The sequence below is a fragment of the Neomonachus schauinslandi genome, chromosome 11 (assembly GCF_002201575.2).
Source record: "Neomonachus schauinslandi chromosome 11, ASM220157v2, whole genome shotgun sequence".
Classification (NCBI taxonomy): Eukaryota; Metazoa; Chordata; class Mammalia; order Carnivora; family Phocidae; genus Neomonachus; species Neomonachus schauinslandi.
Window position 1 is genome coordinate 76,611,984 of NC_058413.1, and position 26,153 is coordinate 76,638,136.

General features: G+C 36.1%; 1 pseudogene; it reads right to left on the minus strand.

Annotated features, from left to right (window-relative positions):
• Positions 1–7,283: 7,283 nt before the first annotated feature.
• On the minus strand, positions 7,284–7,604 carry LOC110570966 (annotated as a pseudogene).
• Positions 7,605–26,153: the final 18,549 nt, after the last annotated feature.

Sequence of the window (26,153 nt, forward strand, 5' to 3'; positions counted from 1 at the left end):
CCTGCTTCAGTCTTGGTAGTTTATAAATTTCCAGGAAGGCATCCATTTCTTCCAGATTGTTTATTTTGTTGGCATATAGTTGCTGGTAATAATTTCTAATAATTGTTTCTATTTCTTTGGTGTTAGTTGTGATCTCTCCCCTTTCATTCATGATATTATTAATTTGGGTCCCTTCTCTTTTCTTTTGGATAAGTCTGGCCAGAGGTTTATCAATTTTATTAATTCTTTAATTCTTTCAAAGAACCAGCTTCTAGTTTTGTTGATCTGTTCTATAGGTTTTCTGGTTTCTATTTCATTAATCTCTGCTCTAATCTTCATTATTCCTCTTTTCCTGCTTGGTTTAGGCTTTATTTGCTCTTCTTTCTCCAGCTTCTTTAGGTGTAAGGTAACCTTGAGAGGCTTGGATGGCTATGTATTTCCCTCTTAGGACCACCTTTGCAGTATCCCATAGGTTTTGGACCAATGTGTTTCATTCTCATTAGTTTCCATGAATTGTTTAAATTCTTCTTTAATTTTCTGGTTGACCCAATCATTCTTTAGCAGGATGCTTTTTAATTTCCAAGTGTTTTAACTCCTTCCAAAGTTTTTCTTGTGACTGAGTTCCAGTTTCAAGGCATTGTGGTCTGATAACATGAAGGGAATAATCTCAATCTTTTGGTATATACCTATGAAGTCCATCTGGTCCAATGTGTCATTCAAAGCTCTTGTTTCTTTGTTGATCTTCTGCTTAGATGATCTGTCCATTGTTAAGAGTGGAGAGTTAAGATCTCCTACTATTAATGTATTATTATTGATGTGATTCTTTATTTTGGTTAACAGCTGGCTTATGTAGTTGACTGTTCCCTTGTTGGGGGGCATAGATATTTACAAATGTTAGATTTTCTTGTTGGATGGACCCTTTAAGTATGATATAGTGTCCCTCTATATCTCCTACTACAGCCTTTGATTTAAAATCTAATTTGTCTGATATGAGAATTGCTACCCCAGCTTTCTTTTGAGGCCCGTTGGCATGATAAATGGTTCTCCATCCCTCACTTTCAATCTGAGGTGTCTTTAGGTTCAAAATGAGTCTCTTGTAGACTGCATATGGATGGGTCCCGTCCTTGAATCCAATCTGTAACCCTATGCCATTTCATGGGAGCATTTAACCTGTTCACATTGAGAGTAACTACTGAAAGACATGTATTCATTGCCATCATATTATCTGTACAGCCCCTGTTTCTATAGATAGTATCTGTAAATTTCTGGTGTATATTACTCTTGGGGTCTTTCTTCTTTTATGGACTCTCCCTTAATATTTCTTGCAGGGCTGGCTTGGTGGTCACATATGCTTTCAGTTTCTGCAGGTCCTGGAAGCTCTTTGTCTCTCTGTCCATTCTGAATGACAGCCTGGTTGGATAAAGTATTCTTAGATGCATGTTCTTCTCATTTAGCACCCTGAATATGTCTTGCCGGCCTTTTCTGGCTTGCCAGGTCTCTGTGGATAGGTGTGACGTTATTCTGATGTTCCTCCCTCTGCACGTAAGGAATCTCTTTCCCCCAGCTGCTCTTAGGATAGCTTCCTTGACTGTAAGATTTGCAAGGTTCACTATATATGCTGGCATGTTCGTCTGTTCTCATTGATCTTGGGAAGGATCCTCTCTGCCTCTTGGACATGAATGCTCTGTGGAAACCAGTTTTTTGAGCTTTTGTTCTCTGGCGGCTTTCCACACCTCTTCTGAGGGTTAGAGAAAAAATGGCTGTACCCAGACCTCTGTCCCAGAGCAGAGAAATTGCAGTCTGCTCTACTCTGAACCCCCCAGTACACACAGTCTCCGTTTCTGTATGTGCCACTGAAAACCACAGCCTCCTGCAAGTGGTGCATGCTGCAGCAACCTTCCGAACATTCAACCCAGGAGCCCAGGTTTGTTTCTGCCCTTTGTGTTTCTAAAACCCCGAGCGGCCCTGGGTTCACAGGCATGCCCCCGCAGCTACTGGTTCCTGTTTGAACGCTGCTCTAAAGCCCTTCCTGGCCCCTACTGCTCTGTGAGTTTTTGCCTGGTACCCTGGCACAGGACGCTTTTGCGCTCTGGTGTTATATCACTTTCCACGAGCCAGCTTATGGTGGCTTCCTCCCTTTTCTGCTTATTTTCCTATATCTGCCTGTAGATTCATGATTCCTCCCTTTTTACTTCATGACAGCTGGTGTTTTTCTGCTTGTAGAGATCAAGATATCTATTCTTACATCTCAGGCTGATTTAGTGGGTGTTCAGAATGGTTTGGTTGATATCCAGCTAAATTCAGGGGACTGGTTGAAAGAGGGTCCCCTACTCCTCTGCCATCTTGCCCCCCCCTCCTGATACAGAATTTAAAGTAATGATCATAAAGAAACTCACTGGACTTGAGAAAAGGATGGAGGGCATCAGTGAGGCACTTACAAAGAGATAAAAAATAACATCAGAAATTAAGAACTCAATAAATGAAATTTAAAAAAATACACTAGATAGAATAAATCATAGGCTACAGTAAACTAAGGAGCTAATTAGTGACTTAGAGTATAGAATAATGGAAAGCAATCAAACTGAACAGGTGAAAGATAAACAAATACAGCATAATAATAGACTTAGAAACTCAGTGACTCCATCAAGCTTAATAACATTTGCGTTATAGGGATCCCAGGAGGAGAAGAGAGAGAAACACGATGGATTTGATGGATTCCTAGCAGCCTGAGCAATGTCCCTCATAGGAGTAGACTTCTAAAGTTCTATTTTTGACATCACATGTAGGTCTTTCATACATTTTGAGTCTATTTTTGTGAATGGTGTAAGGAAATGGTCCAGTTTCATTCTTCTGCATGTGGCTGTCCAATTTTCCCAACACCATTTGTTGAAGAGACTGTATTTTTCCACTGGATATTCTTTTCTGCTTGTTGAAGATTACTTGCCCATAGAGTTGATGGTCCCTGGGCTCTCTATTCTTTTCCATTGATCTATGTGTCTGTTTTTGTGCCAGTACCATACTGTCTTGATGATGACAGCTTTGTAATAGAGCTTGAAGTCCAGGAATTGTGATGCCACCAGTTTTGATTTTCTTTTTCAACATTCCTTTGTCTATTCAGGGTTATTTCTGGTTCCACACAAATTTTAGGGTTATTTGTTCTAGCTCTGTAAAAAAAGTTGATGGTATTTTGATAGGGATTGCTTTGAATGTGTAGATTGCTCTAGGTAACATGGACATTTTAACAATATTTGTTCTTCCACTCCATGTGCATGGAAATTTTTCCATTTCTTTGTGTCTTCTTCAATTTCTTTCATGAGTGTTCCATAGTTTTCTGAGTACAGATCCTTTGCCTCTTTAGTGAGGTTTATTCCTAGGTGTCTTATGGTTTTGGCTGCAATTGTAAATGGGATCAAATCCTTAATTTCTCTTTCTTCTGTCTCATTGTTGGTGTATAGCAATGCGACTGATTTCTGTGCATTGACTTTATATCTTGCCACTTTACTGAATTCCTGTATGAGTTCTAGCAATTTGGGGGTGGAGTCTTTGGGATTTCCACATAGAGTATCATGTCATCTGTGAAGAGTGAGAGTTTGACTTCTTTGTTGATTCAGATGCTCTTTATTTTCTTTTTGTTGTCTGATTGCTGAGGCTAGAACTTCTAATACTATGTTGAACAACAGTGGTGATAGTGGACATCCCTGTCATGTTCCCGACCTTAGGGGGAAACCTGAGCAGACCCAAAACCAGCAGGGAAATTGAAGCAGTAATCAAAAATCTCCCAACAGACAACAGTCCAGGGCTGGATGACTTCCCAGGGGAATTCTCCCAAACATTTAAAGAATTAATACCTACTCTTCTGAGCTGTTTCAAAAAAATTGAAATGGAAATAAAATTTCCAAACTCTTTCTATGAGGCCACCATTACCTTGATGAATATCCCTGATGAATATAGATGCATGGATAAAAATATGAATATTGTTCAGCTATAAAAAAAGAATGAAATCTTGCCAATTGCAATGACATGGGTGGAGCTAGGGAGTATAATGCTAAGCATGTTAATTCAGGCAGAGAAAGGCAAATATCATGTGATTTCCCTCACATGTGGAATTTAAGAAACAAAACAAACAAGCAATGGAAGAGAGAGAGAGAGAAGCCAAGAAACAGACTCCTAACTATAGAGAACAAACTGAAGGTTACCAGAGGGGATGGGTAAAATATGTGATGGGGATTAAGGAATGCTCTTGTGATGAATACAGGGTGATGTATGGAACTGTTGAATCACTATATTGTACACCTGAAACTAATATAATGCTAACTAACTGGAATTAAAATAAGACCTTAAAAAAATACAAACTCATTTGTTGTGTACCAGTACAAATATAGGAAAGAAAAAAAAATCTCTGACATATGCTGTAACTCTTCTGTGTATTGTCTCCTATTTATTATTCTATGTTTTCACTGGAACATTGATTACACATTTTTTCCAATTAATTAAACAAATATTTATTGAGTATTTATATGAGCCAGGCACTAATGCCAGGTGCTTTGGATGAAAAAGATATTCATGGCCTCAAAGATACTGAAGGAGACATGGAAGCAGTCACACACCAATGCCCCAATAACATATAACATTAAGCCAAGGAATCAAACTCTCAGTGAAAATCAACATACCATCTCTTTGAGGTATAACATCACTTCCTAAGGGATACTTTCTCTGACTCCAACCCTGGGTTAAGTCCCCCTGCTGGATGTTACTGCTGCTACCTATACCTAGCATTCAACATGCTTTTTATAATCACTTGATGGCAGCCTTCCCTGCTGGACTGTCAGTTGTGAGGACAGGGCCCTTGCACCGGCCCTGCTGCTTTCCCAAGCTTACCACAGTACCGACGTTAGTAGCTGTCATTTGCTGAGTTTACTTATGCATCAGGTGCTATGACAGGCTCCTTACAGTCACCACTACGTTTTATCTTCCCAATGACCCTCAGCCACGGATACTGTCCCTATCTTACAGATGAAGAAGCCATGGCTACTTTAATAGTAGGTGGCAGAACTGTGAACCCAGGACTGACTTAATAATATGTAATATCAGATCCACCTGAGGCACTTTTAAGAATTTCCATTATCTGATGCCAATCTATTCATCCAGCTAATTTACCACTCTCTTCTTTGAATGCGCAACCCCACCCTTAATAACATAATGCTCACTACTCTTTCAACACTTCACTTTTGTTTGGCCTATCCTCTGGCATTGGTCTAGATCAACTTCTCTCAAATGAGTATTTATTTAGTTTAACAAATCAATAATGTACTCATCTATTAGCACAACAATTTTCTGAATATTGTTCCCAAATTTGTTCTACAGAGGCTTATCCTTCATGAAACAATTGTTGGGACTGCCTACCAGGATCTCCTATCAGGTCTATTGGAACCTGAGAAAATAGTTCCTAGTAATAGCTTTATTATTTTTTTCTTTTTCTTTTTCTTTTTTTTTTATTATTATGTTATGTTAATCGTAATAGCTTTATTTTTAAAGCACTTTTCAGACTCATATAATGAGCTATATAGGACAGTAGAAATTCCCTAGCTCAGCTTCTCATTTTATACCTAAGATTGAGAAAACTTGGATTTGATGCAAGTTATAGAGTCAGTGGTGAGTCAAGACCATGCTGTAACTTCCTGCTTAATTTTATTAATTTATGATAACTGCTGCCACTCCAGTATTAATTTCACAAAGGCCAATATCTCTAATACCTGTTGGCATCTATGACTTGACTGCCCAGGTTCCAGTCCCAAACCTACACCCTTCTCTAGCTATGTGATCCTGGGTTAGATATTTACACTGTTCATGCCTCAGCCTCCTCCTCTGTTAAATAAGGATCATAGTTCCTACCTCTTAGGGTTGTTAGGAAATCCAAATGACATTATACATGAAAAGCACCTAGAATAGTGTGTGGCACATAGTAAATAATAGTAAATAATAGATACTATTATTCCTATTTGGTAACCATAGTTCCTACCAAAGGTACAAAACATTCTCTCTCTTCTTGGAACTTAATCCTTGTGTTACTTTGAGGAATGATTGATTTTTTCCAAACCGAAACAAATACAAGGCAATTGATGTGTTCACTAACTTTACTAACACTACATTTACCATGTTATCACCATGGAATGTAAATTCAGGTTTGACAAGAAAATTTCACAAGTGTAATAAAGCATTCTGGAGTATACCAAAGTTTGTGTATAATGTCTGACCAAACCACCTTGCTGATAAATCATTAATCACTTCACTTATAGGTAATTTGTTAACATTTATGATTCTTACAGAGAAAATAAACTTCATACATTTAAAAAGTGTTTTTCATTTAACCTTTGCATTAGTACTTAAAATACACATTTCTATTTTAAGATAACATTTAAAAATTATTCTAATACAACAGCAGCATAAATATAACTCTGCAATTACAAAAAAAGCTAAACTGGGATCCACAGTTAAGTTATTCTCATGTTTACAAGTATGATTCCGAAATAAATACTACTTCTAAGCAGCTGTTATCGGCTTCTTTGGTTTGGTTTAAATACACGTTATTTTCGGTTGTGGGGAAGCTTATTATATTATATTCCATTCACTGTTCTGAAAGGGTTAAGAGCCAACCAGCCCTAAAAACTGAAGTACTCAAGCAGTCTGCAAAACAAGCAGAAAAAAGTTAAATGGGATTCCTACATAACATCAAAAGCATGTGATATTCTGCAGCAAGTACTCCTACATAACATCAAAAGCATGTGATATTCTGCAGGAAGTACTCAGGATTGGCAAATTGTCCTCTTTATAACTGATTTTATCAGAAGAGTTTAAGAAGGAGCATATTTTATCACTATCAAGTACATTTAAAAGTGACATGTTGGGGCGCCTGGGTAGCTCAGTCGTTAAGCCTCTGCCTTGGGCTCAGGTCATGATCTCAGGGTCCTGGAATCGAGCCCAGCATCAGGCTCCCTGCTCTGCCGGAAGCCTGCTTCTCCCTCTCCCACTCCCCCTACTTGTGTTCCCTCTCTCGCTGTGTCTCTCTCTGTCAAATAAATAAATAAAATCTTTTAAAAAAATAATAAGTGACATGTTTCTTTTGTTCTAATTTGACTCCGTTGAATGACCTAGCTAGTTAACTGGTCACTAGTAATTTGGTTACCAGGCATATCAAGCCTGCAAGAAAAGAAGCCAATATTTAAATTACTGTGTTATTGTGTGACCCATTCAAGCGATTTATTTTCAACATAAACATATAAACTCAATATGAGATGCCTAGCTAAAGCAAGCACCACCAACAAAACCAAGACAGCTTCTCTTCTTCTAAGGTTTAGGCTTTGCCCAGAATTCCTTATACATGGAATAGCCCATACCGAGAGTCATTGCTCCCACAACAAAGCCTTGGACTGCCACACGCATGTGGATCAGGTGAACAGACATTTAGTATTTCCCCTGCTCCTCAATTTATATAATCCATATGCAACGATTGCTGCAAACCGCGCCATTCCAATGGGAATAAACGGTGCTTCTCTTGCTTTTCGGATAAGTTTAGATACCTGATCTTCATCCTATGAAGAAAGAGAAACATCTGTGCCGGTTGACATAGTGGCTGAAGAATCCTCCTCTGGATCAGTATAAATTGTTCAATCGGTCAACGGAGCAGAAGTTTTTTCTCCCTCCTTCAGGAAGGAAGGGGATGGCAATCTCTCTCCTACAAGGACAGGACTTCGGCTCCAACTGGTTTCTGGCTCTCTCCCACGCTCGCCGTCCGGCCGGGTTCTTCTGAATACACATTTTATACAATTATTTTTTAATTGCTTATACCAGAGCTAATGTAATTTCATTAATAATCAAAACTGTGTGTAAGTTAGAAATTTCTAGAGATGTATACCAAAAAAAAAAAAAAGGTCCAGGGTGCTTGTTAAAATATAAATTCCTAGACCTATTAGGCAAACTGAATCAAAATTTGGGAAAGACACCAAGAATATACATGAAAACACTTCCCACCAATGGTTTTTCTTTTTATTTTTTTCAACCAATGATTTTTCTATGCATTAATTTACTTATTTATATTGTATTATATATTGAAAATCAGAAAATTAAAAAATAAATGTGCCATAAATATATTCCATTTTTCATAATGATTTATGCATATAAACCAAAAACCTAAGAGTTTCATAGGAACTCTAATGTTAAGAGAAATTGTATCCCACACATCTTTAGGTTAGATTTTTCTATATTCAATCATGTGCCTCTGAATTTAATCAAGTTCTGTCAAATTTAAGATTATCATATAAATCTAACCAAACAATTGCAACAGTAAAAATTACACATATGCACTTTGCATGTATTATATGTGTATACAGTAATCTTTTCTACACTAAAAATTATATATGTATATGATTTTATATTATATAAATTAAAAAATTTGCAAGGACAAATAAACAAAAGAAAAAAGTACAGGACAAAGAAAATTATCTGTACATAATAAACAAAATATTAATGTCAACATATATACATATCAATATTAAAAATCTGTATCATAAAAAATATATGCTAAGGATATGAATAGGATATTCATTACAGAAAATATTTAAAACAGACATAAACATAAGAAAAGATGATCAATATCTTTCATAATCAGAGAAATTCAAAATAGGGAATTTAAAGTAAAATTCAAATTTTATTTCTCAGATAGCAAATAAAAGTATTAAGAAACACTGAGTTGTCAAAAAATGGTTTTTCTCATACACTGATAGTGAGATCATAATTGAAATAGTTTTAGAGTTTATTAAAAAGTATAAACTCTTTGCTTTAGCAATTCTACTTCTAGGAGTCTAAACCAAAGTAGTGTTAATACATAATTACAATGATTACATGTTCAAAGAACTTGTTTGTGATGTTGTTTGAATTATTTAAATATGAGGAAAAAAATCTTTCTATAAGGAATGCCGACATATGTGTGGTTTATTCATTATTTAATTTTTAAAAAGTTTTAATTTTTAAAACTTTTTAAAAAGTTTTTAAAATCTTTTAAAATCTTTTAAAATCTTTAAAAAAAAAGATTTAATTTTTAAAAAGTAAAAATAATGAAATAGGTTCATAAGTACTAATGTGAAATGATGTTTATACTATGTGGTTAGGTAAAAAGGTAAATCATAGATAATATAAACGCTTGATGTTATTTATGAAAAAAGTATTTGTAACCACATGAGAAAAAAGTTGTAGAAGCCTACACATCAAATTAACAACATTAGTCATAACTAAAGAGCAGAATAAAAGAGATAGCCTGGGTATTTTCACTTTTTATCTTGTATTTTTTTAATATTAACTAGTAAGTACATATTGACAATTTTAAAGAATGAAATTTAACAGAAGAGGAATGAAATGAGTTAACCACAAAATGTTTTTCCTTAAATTCCTGGTAAATCCTAGAGTGTGATTATCAATGAATTCAGTGATCATAGAGGTTCTCTAGGAAAGATTTAATAAAGGGCTGGACAATGCGCTCACTACTGCCCCCTCTGGGAAGTGCAACAAAATCTTACAAAAACAGGAGAGCAGGGAACAAGGAATAGTTAACTCTTTACACCAGTTTGCCTAATGGGAATTAACAAGGATCAAATAAAGTTGACTTCAAAGTTTAGAGGACATCCAGGATTACAGTAGTCCCCCCTTATCCACTTTGTTTCCATTGGTTTCAGTTACCTGTGGTCAACTGTGGTCCTGAAGCAGATAATCCTCCCTCTGACTTATCAGAAGGTCAGTAGTAGCCTAAGGCTATGTCACCATGCTTATGTCACTAAACTCACTTCATCTCATCACATAGGCATCTTATCTCACATCATCACAAGAAGAGTGAGCACAATACAGTCAGATATTTTGGGAGAGACAGAAAGTTAGAGACCTGTTGCACATAACAATTATTACAATACATTGTAATAATATACAATATACATATAAATATAATAAAATATAATATATAATATATTGTTAAAATTGTTCTATTTTATTATCAGGTATTGTTGTTTATCTCTTACTGTGCCTAATTTATAAATTAAACTTTATCATGGGTATGTATGCATAGGAAAATCATAGTATATAAGGGTTTGGCATTATCCATGGTTTCAGGCATTCACCGAAGGTCTTGGAATGCATCCCACACAGATAAGAGGGGACTACTATATATTTCTACTACTTTTTTTTCTATTTCCCTTGTAATTTCTTACTATTACTTGAAACCAAATATGTCAGCTTCTTCTCTACTGAAGCACTTTCTAATATGTATATATTAAATATATACATATAATATATATGATAGTTTTCTAAATATATATATAGTTTTCTAAAATTTAAACTTTGCAGTTTAGAAAAGAAGAAGATTTTTAGAAGAAGATTTTAGAAGAAGAATTTAAAAAAGAAGAAAAAAATATTTATGGAACATCTTTTATATGCTAGTCACTCTTCCAAGATATGGGAAGGTAACAGTAAAAAAACAAACAAAAAATATAGACAAAACCCCTGCTCTCATAGTGCAAGGATAGATACTATAAACAAAAATGTAAATTCTAATATGTGTCAAATGTTGACATATGATATAAAGAAAATAAACAAGGAAGAGGAATAGGAGTAACAAGTCAGGACAGTAAATGTGCTATTTAAAATTGGATGAGCAGAACATGCTTCACTGAAGAGATGAGAATTAGATCGAAAGGAATTGAAACAGAAAATCATGCTGATATTTCAGAAAAGGACAACAATTACAAAGACCCTGAGTCAGGAATGTACTTAGCATTTTTAGGAATAACATGGAAGCAAGTATCACTGGAAGAGAGGAAGCAAGGGAGTTAAGAATGGGAAATATATCAGATGACCTGTGTGTGTGTGTGTGTGTGTGTGTGTGTGTGTGTGTGTGTGTGAGACTGTGTGTGTGTTGTGGGAAGAGATACAATACATATCGTCCTTTTGGCCAGGGTCAGCAAACTATACCTGGGGACCTGCCATTTGTTTATGTAAATGAAGCTGTATTAGAATACAGCTATAACCTTTTGCTTTGTATTGTCTGTGGCTGACTTCACACTATAAAACAGAGTTGAGTAGTTGCGACAGAGACCATAGAGCACACAAAGTACAAAATATTACTATCAGGCCCTTTGCTGGCTCCTACTTGAGACAATTGTAAAGACTTTGGCTTTTATTGTAAGTCTGATAAGAAGGCAAATGCTTGATTCCTATTGTATCCATGTCTTGAAGGTCATGATAAAAGTTTTAGATTTATTCTATGTGTGAATAGATATCTTTGAATATTTTTAATTAGGGCAGTGTTCAAAGAACTATTAGAGCTATTTTGTGGAGAATAAATTATAAGAAAGCAAGAGTGGAAGAGAAAAATTATATGGTCTAACAGCAGTGTAAGTAAGAAATGATACAGGTTTGAAAAAAAAGATAACATTGGAAAGAAGGAAATTATAATAAATGGAAATTGCTAACATAGTGGGTAGACGGTGAGAGAAAGTTAAAAATCAAGAATGACTCCTAGGTTTATAAGTTGAGCAATTGATGTTATAGGGAATATTAGGAATAAAGTTTGGAAGGGAGAGAACATATGTGGCTCTTAGGGATAAAATAAGTCTGGGATAGCTCTTAGATTCCCAAGTGGATATGTAAATAAAAATGTATGTAGGGATTTAAGAAGGCAGAAATTGATGGAAAAATATGGGAGCCTTTCTATAGAGAGTACACAATTTGAAGAGGTTAGATGAGATATCTAGAAAGAAAGTGTTGATGGACAAATAGAGAATTTTTAGATGTCTAGCAGAAAAGCAGAATGAGAGCAAGAGGACAGTGACTTAGTGTGACAGTCAAGGTCCCCACAGAAACAAAGATGGCAGCATTCAACTTCATGATTACATTCCTGATACTTAATAACAGTTGGAATTTGATTTTAGTAATATACCATGGATTCTATTCTAACAGTTAGATAATTGAATTTAGTAATATAACATGGATTCTAAACTGTATTAGGAGGGAAATGAAGACCATGATGGATTTGAGAAAGTGGTAAGGATAGTGAACTCTATATACACAAAATGAAATTTTCTTATAATAGAATGCTTATTAGCCATGGCCCAAAGAAATGTTTATTACTCGTGGTTGATATTTAACTTTCCTTTATTTATCATAAGGAGAATAACTGTAAATTATTTCAATAATTCATTGCATTTCTGTGTCATTTCACACTTCAGACGATATTTACACATGTATCAGAAAGTCCAAAAATTAATAACATATAACTGAAGCACATTGACCATTGTCTTAGAGACTTAATAAATGAAAGGTATTCTACCAATAATGTGAGTACCAGCAGAACATATATCAGATAAATTCTAAGAAGGAAAACAGAAAATTCTTTAAGTAAAACTTGGCTTAAGTTGTGCTAAAATTGGGCATTGCTTACTGAGAATTATATTTATTTGTTTTACATTGTAGTCATGTGAGGAAACACTGTGAATAGTGGGTAATTAATTTTTCTGCTAATGTAACTCTTTGGAATTAATTTGGAAATTAATAATCTCTTTGTAAATTATATCGATGTGATGAGGTAAGAACTGATGTATTTTCTGAAATACAGACCTAAGAAGACATGCACTCTTCATTCTCCTACAAACTTCTTGGGGTTTGAAGGTGACACAATTACTGAACTTCAAAATGTTATGTGACAGTGGACAATTCCTGCTTATAGGTAGGATCTTGCCTAAGTAGATAAGCTCTGTACTTGAGCAGATATGATTCACAATTTTTTTAAAAAGGGGATTATGTATTACTACATATCCTTTACCTTAGTTATAATAAGCTTTGACTGTAACAGTAGAAATGGAAATTAAACATTAACTATATTTCAAAGCTTGTCATAAATGTTAACACAGAATCAGCAAGTTAATCTCTAATTTAAATATGTACAATCCTGAGTAAATTTTGCAGTTGCACAGGCGATGGTGCCGGAACACTCTTTACAATTTACCGAGCTGTTTTGTATGACTGCACACCCAGCTAACATAGCCATTTTACACTTAACGGAGTAGATTGGGAGCCAAAGTAGAGACACTTTTTATTTTAATGTCACCTATAGCTAAAGTTATGTCAGGATTTCCATTATAAACCTGTTTTCAGGGCTTAATACCTTTGTAATAGTTTTAATCATGGACTGAACCCAAATTTTTTTCTGAAGAATATCAAGCAACATAGCTTTAGAGAAAAAGGAGGCCAAATATGTAGGGCTAAGGAAACATACCAATATTAGGAAGAACATAATTTATTTCTGTGGAGCTTATAACTATTTTAGTAATGTAGGTAAACAACAAAAGTACAATATTTAAAAGTAATCTCTATACCTAATGCGGGGCTCAAACTCACAATTCTGAGATCAAGAGTCACATGCTCCCAAATGAAACAGCCAGGTGCACACATTTTTATTTATTTACTTATTTATTTTAAGATTTTATTTATTTATTTGACAGAGAGAGACACAGCAAGAGAGGGAACATAAGCAGGGGGAGGGGGAGAGGGAGAAGCAGGCTTCCCATGGAGCAGGGAGCCCGATGTGGGGCTCGATCCCAGGACCCTGGAACCATGACCTGAGCCGAAGGCAGACGCTTAATGACTGAGACACCCAGGCGCCACCAGGTGCACACATTTTTAAAAAGATTTATTTATTTATTTGAGAGAGAGAGAGAGCACTAGTGCAAGGAGGGGCAGAGGGAAAGAATTCCAAGCAGACTCCACACTGAGCATGGAGCCCCATGCAGAGCCTGATCCCAGGACCTTGAGATCATGACCTGAGCTGAGATCAAGAGTCAGATGCTTAGCTGACTGCACCACACAAGGGCCCCCCTAAAAGTGTAATTTTTGGGAAAAAAAATGACTGACACTCATAGACATAGGCTGACAGGAGGGAGGTTTCATGGAAATTTATAGGCAGGATTAGATTCTTTGAATTAGCACTTTCAAATTCTCAATCAAGTTTATCCATGCTATATTTGTTCAATTCCCCACCCAATATTTGGATTAATTTGTCTACCAGAAATTGTTATTTGTGTATGGTTAGTCCATATATTGAGATTCACTCTTGCTTTTTCCTCTTTTCTCACCAATTCTACACTTAAAATATTCCATTTTTTTCATGGTGGAAATGTTTTTATCAACCATGGCAAACTTGCAACACTGAATTTCTCCCCACATTAGTACTGCGCACCAAAAAAGTCCAGAAATATTACCATGGGGCATGGTGATTTCTGATGATAAATAACAAATCCCAAGTGAGTTTTAACCTTTGTAAGGATGCACATTGGGCCTCTTTGTATTATTCACTTGAAGGCTGAGCTTTCTCACTTCTCATGTAGTCATTTCTGAGGGATTTTGGTGGACACAGGATGATTAAACATCATTTGAGTAAGTCTTGTGCATATTGCAAGACACTGCTTGATATACCTTCCTGTGTATTACTATGAGAAAGTCAATCTTTTTTACCTTTGATTTTCCTCTGATGTTATTACTTCCTATCTATGACACTATACTAGATGCTTGGTGTGGAAAAATTAATTAGATTTAGTGCCCTCTATTTCAAAAGTGGGGAGCACAAAAATCTAATTGGAAGTACAGTATAGTGTTTAGGATTCTAAACTTTGCTAATCTGGTTTGAATTTAAATTCTTCCATTTAAAGCTCTGAGACCCTGAGAAAAACCCACTTTCTAATCACCATTTTTCATCAGGTAATCAGCCTTAAATCATAACTATTAAACTAATAGCTCAAAATCACAAGCATTTATCCAGAACCAGGCACTGTCTAAGCATCTTTCATTTAATTCATACAACAACACATTGCAATGAATTGTATTATTATCTTAATTTTATAGTGAGTGAATGAGAATTAGAAAGATTAATTTATTGGCAATCATGAATAATTGAGTGATGAGAATTGGATTTGTACCTAATAGTCTGGATCCCAGCTTCATGCACTTAACCTCATGCACTACTGTCACCCTTTCTGAGAATTAAGTAAATGATAACTTCAGCAAGCTCATCCCAATGGTTGGCACACAGGTAGTGTTCAATAAATGATAGCTAGCTATAGAATCTTAAATTAATAGAACAGTAGATATTTGAAAACTAGAAAAGAAATATCCCATCAAAGTCTTTCTATTCAAAAACTGAAGTCTAGACAAATTGTAACGTGGTCAATTTCAAATGAATCTACTATTTAAAAAATTATAGTAGTTAAGCTTAAAGCCATTCATACATTCATTAAATTATCCATCCAAAAGTAATTAGCCACATATATGGATAAAGTTGTCCCCAAGATTTGATAGGCATATTAAATAAATTAGACATAGATATTTCTCTCACAAAGTAGGGCCTTAACAAAGACATTTGAGGGGCACCTGGGTGGCTCAGTCATTAAGCGTCTGCCTTCAGCTCAGGTCATGATCCCAGGGTCCTGGGAACGAGCCCCACATCGGGCTCCCCACTCCGCGGGAAGCCTGCTTCTCCCTCTCCCACTCACACTGCTTGTGTTCCCTCTCTCGCTGTGTCTCTCTCTGTCAAATAAATAAAATCTTAAAAAAAAAAGACATTTGAGATCATTTGTCTTTCTTCAGTTGGCTTATTCAGTTAGCCAGTTAGTAGGTTAGTCATTCAACATGTATTTCCTGAGATACACAAATGTGACTTTCAGGTATTTTGCTAGACTCTGTGATACATTAGTGGACACAAAAGAAGATAAATTTATTCTTATGGAAGCAAGAGTCCATAAAAGATTTACTAATAATGTGTTTAGCTCAAAATTAGTCAGAACTACTTAGGGCAGAAACAACTAGAATACATTTAATGCATAAAATGTTATTTCCAATGGACCTTAAAGAAAAGTAAGATTTGGCAAAGTGGAAATAGGGCTGGGAAAACATTTTTAGAAACAATGTAAACCAAAAATTAATAATGACAAGATGTTGGCAAATAGTGAAAAATTTAAGAGTTAAATTTATCTTTACTTAAAACAATGGTTCTTAAATTTTATTAAATAGTAGAGCCACCTGAGAAGCCTTTAAAAATCCCAATGCCTAGGTTTCTATCTATACCAATTAGTATGTTTGAGAGATGAGCTAGTATTAATATTGTTTAAGGATCCCCAGAAGATCCCAGTGTGCAGCAGATTTTGAGAACCACTGGTTTAGAGTATAAAAAATAAAAACTAAACATTCTGAGAGGAAAAATAGATTTAATTACAGTGTAGAAGGATTTAAATCTCAAGGAAAACCATTTGTACATAATCCAATAGGATATGTGAAATGATCAGAGAAGAGGATCTATAGGTAAAAAGAGAACTATGTCCCATGACCAAGGGAAGGAACACCTGACATTGTGATTGTTGGGGAGGAAGAGCTTCCTCTACTTTGTGGTCCTTCTAACTGGACTTAGAATCAAATTGCTATGAGACAGATTAACAGGAGAAAATCAAATTTAATAGGTGTATGCACAGGGAATTTACACAGACATGAAATTTCAAAGACCTGAGGCAACATGAAGCCTATATGAGCTGCAGAGAGGGGTACGGTCACTCTCTGTAGGAGGATACAAAGGAGAGGGAGGCCATTAGCAGGAGGTGAAGGGAGATGTTTAGAAAAACAAGGGTTGCCATATTATGCAGGTAAGTTTCTTAGGTAAAGGAGAGTCTCTGTTAGTTCTTTTTCTGATACAGGCTTTCCTTTTCAGTCTAAGTTTGGACAGTTGAGGGGGAATCAGAGCGCTTTTCCTGCATCTGCTGGATTTTAATTATTTTTAACTCAAAATAATCTTTATGCCAAAGTGTCCCATCTTGGGGCAGCCTACCTTTGAACCCTACATGATCAAAGCCCCAAAATGTCAAGGAGAATAAGAACAGAAAAATGACTTATAGAATTTGGCAACTAGAATGCATTTGATAACTTTCAGGAAGCAGTTTCAGAGTAGCAATGGAGAAAACTGGATTCCAAGTGGTGAAGAAGTAGCAAATATTAATATACAAAGTGTATTAAACCTAAACACAAAGTGAAGTTTGTAGCTCTTTTTGGAGAAAAAAAAAATAGGAAGGAATAGAGAATGTACTTGATTATGTTAGTAGGCTAAAAGAAATGTAACAGCAAGGGAAAATAGGAATAAAGATAATGGGTTACATACTCACATCCCTGAGGGTGTATGGGCATTTTAGTTTGTATTCTTCTATCAGGAGAACTTATATCAAGGATATGAGTGCAGGTAATTTATTTGAGAAATGATCTCAAGAAGCAAAATGAGGAAACAGTAAATTGGGACCAGGAAATAGGAAGACCCAACATCAGAATCTATTATTGAGGTCACTTATGTGAGCAATGGAGGCTTGATCCAGGGAACCCCTGAAAAGTGTCAGGGATATGCATTTAAGATATGGGAGATTGGAGTGTTTCTCTGTTAGTTCTAATCCCTCAGTGTTTGTGGAGACTTCTAGGGAATTAACTCCTCTACATGTCTTGGCTGAGCTTGCCCTAGATCCATAAGTTCCCTGGTATGTACAAGACCTTGAGATAAAATGGAGAAGTTATTTGCTAACAATATGAGGCAAGTCTGAGTTCTCACAAATGCATGAACTGCAGCTGTCGTTGCAATTAAAGGTGGGGAAACCAACAGTTAGAGAAGGCCGGAGTTCACACAGGGAAGTGCTAACAGTTGAGATGGCACTCATGGTGGAAATATATTTTATGGAAATGAAAAGTACAAAAAAAGATTTGAGTGTGGAGATCAGAAGGAGCATTGTTAGAAAAAGGGTTATGATTTATCAATGTAGAAAATAAAAGATGTAGAACAACAACCTGCTATATGTATCAGGTGCTGGATATATTCAGTTCTTACCAACCCTTTGTGTTAGGTATTACTACTCTTATTTTATATTGAGGAAACTGAGGCTAGAGGCTCACCTAGAATGTGAATACAGATCTGCCTATCCACAAAGCCTTTACTAATTCACTTTACTATATTAATTCCTTTGGATGTAAGAATAAGTTTAGGGGCACCTGGGTGACTCAGTTGGTTAAGAGTCTGCCTTCAGCTCAGGTCATGATCTTAAGGTCCTGGGATCAAGCCCCACGTTGGACTCTCTGTTCAGTGGGGAGTCTGCTTTTCCCTCTCCCTCTGTGTTCTCTCTCAAATAAATAAATAAAATCTTAAAAAAAAAAGAATTAAGCTGCAACTATACAATTTCTGGGTAGAGAGAATTTGGTAGCATGAAGATAGCAACTGATGTGTTTTTGTTTTAGTACTAGTTCATTTGGCATGTCCATAGGAGAAGGCAGAACTAAGAGTCACTCCTGAATGTACTGTTTGTGGGGAGGAGACTGTTAGAAGTAGAGTATGAGAGAAGACTCATATGGAGGAGGAAGGAAGAGACAGAATATCAAAAACAAGAGCTAGGGAGACAGACAGACTGCAGCCAGATATGTGGGCATGCCAGCTAGAGAAGCAAGGCAGAGAGCAGTTCTTAAATATCAATATCAAGAAAAATGTTTTGAGCTGCTTAGTTTCCATTGCTGTGAATTAGTCAACAAATGTCATTGAGTGATATTATGTTTCTAATGGTGAATAGCATAGAACATCCCTCTCAAACATATTTTCTAGTAAGGAGGAAAAATATAAACAAGTATTTAAATAATACTGTGCTAAATGACTTGCAGGAAATGTACAAAGTGTTATGGTATATAATTGAGGGTTCTTTTCCAGAGTGAGGGGTTAGTGAAGTCAGTCCTGGGTAAATAAGTGGAATGAACAACTGGGGTGAAAGCCAGGAAACAAGAGATCTAGCAACAGCTCTGGCATTTGTTGGTTTTGTGACATAGGTAATCTATTTAATTTTCTCACTCCTCTGTTTTATTATCTGAAAAGTTTTATGAATTAAGTGTAAGTAAAATTTTAAGATCAAAGCAAGAGAAAAATGACTTACAAAATAATAATGTTAAGCAAGAAAAGTTCATTTTTCCTAGCATGGAGGTAGAAATGCATTCAAATCAGCAAACTGAAGCTAAGATTTTATTGAAAACAATGCTTCTGTCAAAATCTGACAGTTGCATCATGGACACCTCCTAAGCTGGTTTACCAGTCACCCAAAGCAATCATGTCTGATAGGTCTTCTTCAATACTAAGATAGTGTTTGGAATGTTGACCTTATTAGGGAATAGCAAAAACAGCAAGACAGAAACATAAGAACGTAGAAGAAATATTAGTTGTCAGCTATATTGTCAAAACAGCTAAGTATAGAATGCTTTAAGATATGCAGCCAAGAACTATGGATTTTGCTTTTAGTGATTTTTATGAAATCAGCATGAAATGCTTTGTTCTCAATCAAAATAAATTTAAAATAATAATGATACAAATCTTTAAAAAGAATAATGAAACTCTGCACATTGTAAAAGTTTTGCCTGTGAAAAAGCCCCTGGAGCATCATGCAAGTCAAATGCCACCAAATTCTATTTCTAGACCAAATTTTCTTCAGCCTCAGGGAATAGCTGTCAAATGTTTGCTTGACTAACATTCAGACAAAGCCACAGAGTCAATTGATAATTTTTAATGAATAAAGTCAGATTAATAAATGCTTGTTTAGAAAAAAAAAACTGCAATTCATTGCATTCCAATTTCATATTGTGAAAGGAAAATGGAGAAAGCATAAGTACATAAATTAATAACAACCCATATTTTTAGCACTCCTATATATGGCAGTCATTCATATCAGGATAACAATGGACTTAGGTGAGTAACCTCTCTGTGTATCTTTCTGAAGAAATGAGGTACAGTAATAAATTCTTTAAAGACAATGTAATTCTGTTATTTATGAAAAAATAAGCTTTTTGTCTTTAAACAATTTCTTATGGGAAAGTATTTATTTGTGTTTTGTTGAGAGTGTGTAATAGCCATAAACACTGGAATCAGTGTTTCTACAATTGTGGTAGAAAACTCAGCAAATATAAACTCATGGTCCTAACTTTAAGCTATAGCTTTTATCTCAGTATTCAAAATACATAGCATTCGCCAAACTTACTTCAGTATGACTGAACATGAGACACATTGTATTTAGCCCTTGATTTGGAATTCTTAACTTTTATTAACATCATGTTTAATTTATTTAACAAAGAAAAGAAGACAACACATATTTTAGAATGCACTTGAGAGTATTTCATTGCAGTCTTATTTTAGTTAGAAACAAAAGCATATTTTCAAATATTTATTTATTCTCTCATTTAAGAAGGTATATTTTATATGTATGAAATTATGTTGAATTCTACAATAAAGATTAAAAAGACACATGTATTCTATCAAAGAATTATAGACAATTATAATACAGTATGATGAGTGGGATAATTGGATGTATATATGGAGAACCTGTGTATCTGTGAGTCATGCATATTTTCCAAGAGCTCAGTTTTAAAGTGTCAATTAATGTAAGAACCAGGGAGTTATCACAGGGAACTGCATGTGCAAAGACTCAGTGGCTTGGGATAACATGGCATATTTGGAATACTAAGTCATTCTGTATCACTGTAACAATGGTTGCTCTTTGGAGCAATGCAGAAGATAAAGTTGTAAACAATGATAGGGAGAAAATATTTTTGCACATCACTGGAAATTAATTACTCCTAAAATAGATAGCCTGGTGTAATATTTAAGCTCACTCTAAGCATGACAAAAATGTTCCCTTTTTAGCACTGGGTGTTGTACACAAATAATGAATCATGGAACACTACATCAAAAACTAATGATGTAATGTATGGTAATTAACATAACATAATAAAAACAAATGCTCCCTTTCCCCCCCCAGATATTTAAATGGGATATTAAAAAATGCAAAATGGTTAAAACAAAAAACATATTCCATTCTTAGATGAGTCATAAAAAAATATTTTAAAAAAGAAGAAAAAACGAGATAAAGCTGAACAATTGTGAATATGGTACAACATCTCACTGGAAATGGAGGAAAAGCAACGTAATTGAATATTGGAGCACAAATGACAATAACAATGGCGATCATTATGTTATTCCATATCCTACATCGACACAACCACAAAGAACTCCCCATGGACTGACAGCAAGAAATCTCCAACCTCTGAAATCTACCAGCAGTAATTTTCAAATATTCAACTACATCAGTATCAAAAGAAAGCTTAGGAGGGAGGAGCAAGATAGTGGAGGAGTAGGAGACCTAAATTTCAACTGGTCCCAAGAATTCAGCTAGATAGGGATCAAACCTTTCTGAACACCTATGAACTCAACAGGAGATCGAAAAAAAGAATAGCAGCAACTCTCTGAACAGAAAAGCGAACACTTTCTGGAAGTGAATCCGAGGCGATGTTGGGGAGGAGAGACGGTGGGGGAGGGGCCTCCATCAGCCGTTACTGGCAAGTGATAGAGCAGCAGAGCACAAAATCAGAACTTTTAGAAGTTGGCTTTGCTGAGGGACATCACTCCAGTGGCTAAGCGGGGGGGTAGAACCCTCGCTGGGTCAGTGTGGTCTCAGGACCCCTGGGGTCACAGAAAGATCGGGGGTGCCTGAGTGTGGCAGAGCTCCCAGGTGTCAGAGCGGGGAAGCTGGCTGCAGAGACGGAGCCGAGGAGTGGGCTCTCAGCTTGGAGTTGCCATAAACCATGATCCGCGGCACAGCTGGGCCACTGCTCTTCCAACAGGGACCCAACAAGTGGCAGATCCGGGGAGACTCTCCTTCCTCCCCTGGGAGGAGCAGCACGGGAGCACACTGCAGGAATCTGCTAGGTTTGGAGACTCCAAACAGGGTCGGGTGCCAGAGATAAAAATGCTCAGTCACAGGCCGGGTGAGCACAGAGGGTGGCCAGAGACTGGGGAGACGGGAGTGATTGACTGCTTTTCTCTGGGGGCTCACTGAGGAGTGGGGTCCCGAGTTCTTGGCTCCCTTGGGGCGGAGATTCAGAGGCCGCCATTTTCTCTCTCAGCCTCCAAGGCTGTGCAGAGGGGTTGCAGGGAACAAAAGCTCCCGAGAGAAAACCTGAGTAAATTACTTAGCCTGGACCCGGCAAGGGCGGGGCAATTCCGCCTCTGGCAAAGACATTTAAGAACCACTACAAGAGGCCCTTCCCCCGGAAGACCAGCAAGAACCGCCAGCCAAGACCAAGTTTACTGATCAATGAGAACAGCATAACTCCAGTGCCAGGGGAATACTGCACATAGAATCCATGGCTTTTTTTCCCATGATTCTTTAGTTTTTCAAAGTTAATTTTTTTAATTTTCTTTTTTTCTTTTTCTTTTTTTATCTTTTTGAATTTTTCTTTCTCCCTTCTTCAACTAACACTTTATTAATCCTTTTTTACAAAATCTTTTCTATTTTTCATTTTTAGAGTCATATTCTATACCTTCATTGTAGTTAACCTTATTTTTGATATATATATATATATATGCTGTTTTCTCTTTAAAATTTTGGGATACAGTTTCTTCTAACAGATCAAAATATACCCTAAATCTCTAGTGTATGGCTTTGTTCTAGTCTCCTTCCTGATCACATTCTCTACCTTTATTTTTCTTTTTTTTTTTAAATCCTCTTCTTTCTTTTTTCAAACAACTTCTTATTTTATCAATTCCTTTTATAAAATCTTTTATAATTTTCATCTTTACAGTCATATTCCATCCCTTCATCATATTTGCCCTTATATTTGTACATATATAAGTTTTTCTTTCTTTAAAATTTTGGGAGACACTTTCTTCTAACAGACCAAAATACACCCAAAATCTAGTGTGTGTATACTGATCTATGCACCAGCCTGATCATATTTAATCATATTCACTTTTTGTTAATTTGTTTGTTTTTCTTTTCTTTTTTTTTTTTATCTTTTTCTCCTTCTTTCTTTTTTTTCTTTCATTCCCTTTCTTTTCCCCTGGTTTCAGGTCTCTTCTTATCTGTTTAGTGTATATTTTTCTGGGGTCATTGTTACCCTGTTAGCATTTTGTTCTCTCATTCATCTATTCTCCTCTGGACAAAATGACAAGATGGAAAAAATCACCTCAAAAAAAAAAGAACAAGAGGCAGTACCAACTACCAGGGACGTAATCAATATGGACATTAGTAAGATGTCGGAACTAGAGTTCAGAATGATGATTTTAAAGATACTAGCTGGGCTTGAAAAAAGCATGGAAGATATGAGAGAAACCCTTTCTGGTGAAATAAAAGAACTAAAATCTAACCAAGTCGAAATCAAAAAGGCTATTAATGAGGTGCAATCAAAAATGGAGGCTCTAACTGCTAAGAATAATGAGGCAGAAGAGAGAATCAGTGATATAGAAGACCAAATGATGGAAAATAAGGAACCTGAGAAAAAGAGAGATAAACAACTACTGGATCATGAGGGCAGAATTCAAGAGATAGGGGATACTATAAGACAAAACAATATCAGAATAATTGGGATCCCAGAAGAAGAGAGAGAGGGGCAGAAGGTATATTGGAGCAAATTATAGCAGAGAACTTCCCTAATTTGGGGAAGGAAACAGGCATCAAAATCCAGGAAGCACAGAGAACCCCCCTCAAAATCAACAAAAATAGGTCAACACCCCGACATCTAATAGTAAAACTTACGAGTCTCAGAGACAAAGAGAAAATCCTGAAAGCAGCTCAGGAGAAGAGGTCTGTAAACTACAATGGTAGAAACACTAGATTGGCAAGAGACCTATCCACAGAGACCTGGCAGGCCAGAAAGGACTGGCAGGATATATTCAGAGCACTAAATGAGAAAAATATGCAGCCAAGAATACTATATCCAGCTAGGCTGTCAGTGAAAATAGAAGGAGAGATAAAAAGCTTCCAGGACAAACAAACAAACAAACAAAAAAAACTAAAGGAATTTGCAAACATGAAACCAGCCCTACAAGAAATATTGAAAGGGGTCCTCTAAGCAAAAAGAGAGCCTAAAAGTAACATAGACCGGAAAGGAACACAGACAATATACAGTAACAGTCACCTTACAGGCAATACAATGGCACTAAATTCCTATCTTTCAATAGTTACCCTGAATGTAAATGGGCTAAATGCCCCAATCAAAAGACACAGGCTATCAGATTGGATAAAAAGACAAGACCCATCAATATGCTGTCTGCAAGAAACTTGTTTTAGACCCAAAGACACCTCCGGATTGAAAGTGAGGGGTTGAGAAACAATTTACCATGCTAAGGGACACCAAAAGAAAGCTGGGGTGGCAATCCTTATATCAGACAAATTAGATTTTAAACCAAAGACTATACTAAGAGATAAGGAAGGAAACTATATCCTACTTAAAGGGTCTATCCAACAAGAAGATGTAACAATTGTAAATATCTATGCCCCTAACATGGGAGCAGCCAATTATATAAGGCAATTAATAACAAAAGCAAAGAAACACATCAACAACAATACAATAATACTGGGGAACTTTACACCCCCCTCACTAAAATGGACAGATCATCTAAGCAAAAATCAACAAGGAAATAAAGACTTTAAATGACACACTGGACCAAATGGACTTCACAGACATATTCAGAACATTCCATCCCAAAGCAACAGAATACACATTCTTCTCTAGAGCCCATGGAACATTCTCCAGAATAGATCTCATCCTAGGGCCCAAATCAGGTCTCAACTGGCACCAAAAGACTGGGATCATTCCCTGCCTATTTTCAGACCACAATGCTTTGAAACTAGAACTCAGTCACAAGAGGAAAGTTGGAAAGAACTCAAATACATGGAGGCTAAAGAGCATCCTACTAAAGAATGAATGGGTCAACCAGGAAATTAAAGAAGAATTAAAAAAATTGATGGAAACAAATGAAAATGAAAACACAACTGTTCAAAATCTTTGGGATACAGCAAAGGCGATCCTAAGAAGAAAGTATATAGCAATTCAAGCCTTTCTTGAGAAACAAGAAAGGTCTCAATACACAACCTAACCCTACACCTAAAGGAGTTGGAGAAAGAACAGCAAATAAATCCTAAATTTGGGGAAGGAAACAGGCATCAAAATCCAACAGAGAAGAGAAATAATAAAGATAAGAGCAGAAATCAGTGAAATAGAAACGAAAAGAACAGTAGAAGAGATCAATGAAACTAGGAGCTGGTCCTTTGAAAGAATTATTAAGATTGATAAACCCCTGGCCAGACTTATCAAAAAGAAAAGAGAAATGACCCAAATCAACAAAATCATGAATGAAAGAGGAGAGATCACAACCAACACCAAAGAAATACAAACAATTATAAGAACATATTATGAGCAACTCTATGCCAGCAAATTAGATAACCTGGAAGTAAGGCATGCATTCCTAGAGATGTATCAACTACCAAAACTGAACCAGAAAACCTGAACAGACCTATAACCACTAAGGAAATTGAAGCAGTAATCAAAAATCTCCCAACAAACAGCTTTAAGGAATTAACGTTGACTTTATGGAGCCAATGGAACCACTTGGAAATATTGACCTGATACCCTATTTACAGAGTTTCCCACAGCCTTACTGCGTGAGTAAAGAACATCACTTCCTGGAAAGTATAAGAAATTCAGGATACATTGGGGACTTCAAGAAGAGGAATTCACCCAACTCAACAGTAGTGCAGGCAAATCTGATAACAAGTATGTGGCTTGACTCTGTCCTGAAGAGGCTATTAAAATGTCAACCTAGAGATTCCTTATAAAAATTCCAGAAAAGCAGATTTTAAAGGAGCTGTATGATTAATCACCATTCTTGCTGAGCTTATGTAAATAATTATGTCAAGTTTGTTAAAACTGGACTTGTTTTAGAAATTAATCTTGACTTGGCTATCTCTGGAAATGAGGGTGAAATTAGAGAGGAAAAATTATGTTTCAATAATGCATCTTTATGGACATTAGAGTCTAGTTTTGATTGCTTTTAAATGTTTGCCTAAGCTAGACAACTTGAGGTAAACTTCAGAGAGATTGCCATAACAACTCATGTATAGACAATCTTCTTGCTTGTCACTCTGTGGGTAAATAAAAGGACCCTATGGGCATATGATTATTTAAACAGCTGGACAATGGGATGCACTCCCCAGCTGTCACTTTGATCAATTCTATTTGGCTGGTATAACAAAATTCCTCCT